Here is a 3,644-nt window from a genome sequence, read left to right as displayed (position 1 = left end):
AGTGTTCATTGCAGCACTGTTTATAATAGCCAGGACATGGAAGCAACCTAGATGCCCATCAGCAGACAAATGGATAAGAAAGCTGTGGTACATATATACAATGGAGTATTACTCAGCCATTAAAAAGCATACATTTGAATCAGTGCTAATGAAGTGGATGAAACTGGAGCCTATTATACAGAGTGAAGTAAGCCAGAAAGAAAACCACCAATACAGTATATTAATGCATATATATGGAATTTAGAAAGATGGCAATGATAACCCTGTATGTGAGTAGAAAGAGGTTAAAAGAGATGGACTCTGTGGGAGAGGGCGAGGGTTGGATGGTTTGGGAGAATGGCATTGAAACATGTATGCTATCATATGCGAAATGAATCACCAGTCCATGGAGGATTCATGTCAGTGTATGGCAAAACCAATATAATATTGTAAAGTTAAAAAAAAAAAAAAAAGAAATAGTCCTGGCTGAAGAAGTGGGGGCAGCAGGGAAAGGTGGGGAAGAAGTCAACTAAGGGTATGATTTCAGCCTTGGTGGCTCAGGGGGTGAAGGATCCACCTGCAATGCAGGAGATGCAAGAGGTGTGGGTTCGATCTCTGGGTCCAGAAGATCCCCTGGAGGAGGAAATGGCAATCCACTCCAGTATTCTGGCCTGGAGAATCCCATGGACAGAAGAGAGTGGCGGGCTATAGTCCATGGGGTTGTGAAGAGTCAGACACGACTGAAGGGACTGAGCCGCAGCAGCAATCCTGCAGAGACACTCTGGAATGTATATTGCACCTCTGAGTTTGCCTCCAAATGCAGCAAGGAGCTTTTAATACTTCTGTCATCGGTCATTGGCTGGGGCTGCCCCTGGGTGGGCTACATTCCTGGACACTTCTTGGTTTCTCTACAGTTCTCCAAAAAGAGTTACAAGGATCAGTTATTAAAAGAAAAACACATAGGGACTTTGCTGGTGGGTCCAGCGGTTAAGACTCCAGACTTCCACTACAGGGGGCATGGGTTCCATCCCTGGTTGGCGAACTAAGATCCCACATGCCACAGGAAAAAAAAAAAAAATCAAAACAAACCCAAAAACCACACAGAAATTGATGAGGGGATTTATGTTGCAAAACTATATTTCCGCAAATGGTGTATTTCCCATTCCTTAAACTCTTCAAGGATTTTACTACTTCCCTTGGGGCTTCCCTGGTGGCTCAGATTGTAAAGAATCTCCCTACAATGAGGGAGATCCCAGTACAATCCATGGGTCAGGAAGATCCCCTGGAGAAGGGCATGGCAACCCACTCCAGTCTTCTTGCCTGGAGATTCCCATGGACAGAGAAGCCTTGTGAGCTACAGTTCATGGGGTCACACAGAGTCAGACATGACTGAGCAACTAACAGTTTCACTTTTCAAGAGCTACAGATAGTCTATTGTATAGGTGACTGCCGTGATGAATAGACAACAGTGGAAGCAACGCTATGTAACTTGCAAGGTTTGGTCATATTATACAGTTCTCTTTTGAAACACTTGCCCACAGAACCCAGATACAGTGCTTTAAAGCAGCTCAGGCCACTTGAAGACCCATAGAAGTGGGAATCGAGAACTCCAGCCCTCTGCTGTGATGAAGTTCCTACTGACAGCCAGCCCTAGTTTGCTAAGCATGAGAGAGATCATCCTTGAAAGTGGATCTCCTGGTTGAATCACTCCACTTGATGCTGCATTGAACCAGGAAGGTTGCACAATCAGGAGCAAAATAAATGTTGGTTCCTGTTTTAAGTCACCAAGGTTTGGGAGTGACTTGCTTTTGTAGTGGTAACTGGAATAGACTATAAGAAAATGATGGAAGGAATCAATATGAATCTGGGTGAAGCACTTACAATGTCGTAGAGGCTGTTGGGGTTAGCTTCAGATTCTCTTTACCATGCTGGTGTGCCCCATCTCCTAGATCCCATGAGTGGTAATCATTGCCCTCTTTTGGAGAATTGCCCTGGGCCAGATGGGAGTCACCTCACCCAGGAGGTATCCTTTCCTCTTGGAAGTTCACAGCCAGCAGCTGACTGACACAGTGGTATTAAAAGGCTCGTCCCTTGTCTCAAGGTAGAATCAATTCAGTGGTGCCACCGTGTTGCAGAGTTTCCCATGGGATCACATTGAATCTGGTCTCTTTGTCCTTGTCTATGTTTTTTCCCTGCCCTCCCTCTCTTCCCCTTGGGAAGACTCCATTAATAAATCATTTGCATAAAGATCACCCCCCAATGCAGGCTGTGTTCCTAGGGAACTTGATCTAGGACAGACAGTCCCAGGGAGAGTTATTGCAGAGGATCAACATATATTAAAAAGTGTGAGTTTTGTATACAACACAATGCAAGGTGATGATGACATGATCATTATTGTTGCTGTTGTAATATGATCAGATGTTTTAGAAGAAAGGTTCAGTTAGTTCAGTCGCTCAGTCATGTCCAACTCCTTGTGATCCCATGGACTGCAGCACACCAGGCCTCCCTGTCCATCACCAACTCCCAGAGTTTACTCAAACTCATGACCATTGAGTTGGTGATGCCATCCAGCCATCTCATCCTCTGTCATCCCCTTCTCCCCTCACCTTCAATTTTTCCCAGCATCAGGGTCTTTTCCAATGAGTTGGTTCTTCTAATCAAGTGGCCAAAGTATTGGCAGCTTCAGCATCAGTCCTTCCAATGAATATTCAGGACTGATTTCCTTTGGGATAGACTGATTGGATCTCCTTGCAGTCCAAGGGACTCTCAAGCGTCTTCTCCAACACCATAGTTCAAAAGCATCAATTCTTTGGCACTCAGCTTTCTTTACAGTCCAACTCTCACATCCATACATGACTATTGGAAGAACCATAGCTTTGACTAGATGGACCTTTGTTGGAAAAGTAATGTCTCTGCTTTTTAATATGCTGTCTAGGTTGGTCATAACTTTCCTTCCAAAGAGTAACCGCCTTTTAATTTCATGGCTGCAATCACCATCTGCAGTGATTTTGGAGCCCCCCAAAATAAAGTCTGTCACTGTTTCCATTGTTTCCCCATCTATTTGCCATGACGTGATGGGACCAGATACCATGATCTTAGTTTTCTGAATGTTGAGCTTTAAGCCAACTTTTTCACTCTCCTCTTTCATTTCCATTCTTCATGAAAATTTAGGATGCCTCTATGACACTGTATGTGCTTCACCCTTATTCAGATTGTTTCCTTCTATCATTTTCTTATAGTCTGTTCCAGTGACTACTACAAAAAGCAAGTGATTGCTTGGTGATTTAAATCTTGGTGATTTAAAATAGGAACCATGGTTTATTTTGCTCTTGATTGTACAACCCTCCTGGTTCAATGCAGCATCAAGTGGAGTGATTCAACCAGGAGATCCACTTTCAAGAATGATCATTCCCACGGTTGGCAAACTAGGCTGGTTATCATACTCTTTAGTTCTTCTTTACTTTCTGTCATAAGGGTGGTGTCATTTGCATATCTGAGGTTATTGATATTTCTCCCGGCAAACTTGATTCCAGCTTGTGCTTCATCCAGCCCAGCATTTTGCATGATGTACTCTGCATATAAGTTAAATAAGCAGGGTGACAATATACAGCCTCAACGTACTCCTTTTCCTATTTGGAACCAGTCTGTTGGTCCATGTCCAGTTC

The sequence above is a fragment of the Bison bison genome, unplaced genomic scaffold (assembly GCF_000754665.1).
Source record: "Bison bison bison isolate TAMUID 2011002044 unplaced genomic scaffold, Bison_UMD1.0 scf7180017864144, whole genome shotgun sequence".
Classification (NCBI taxonomy): Eukaryota; Metazoa; Chordata; class Mammalia; order Artiodactyla; family Bovidae; genus Bison; species Bison bison.
This window is presented reverse-complemented; position numbering follows the sequence as displayed.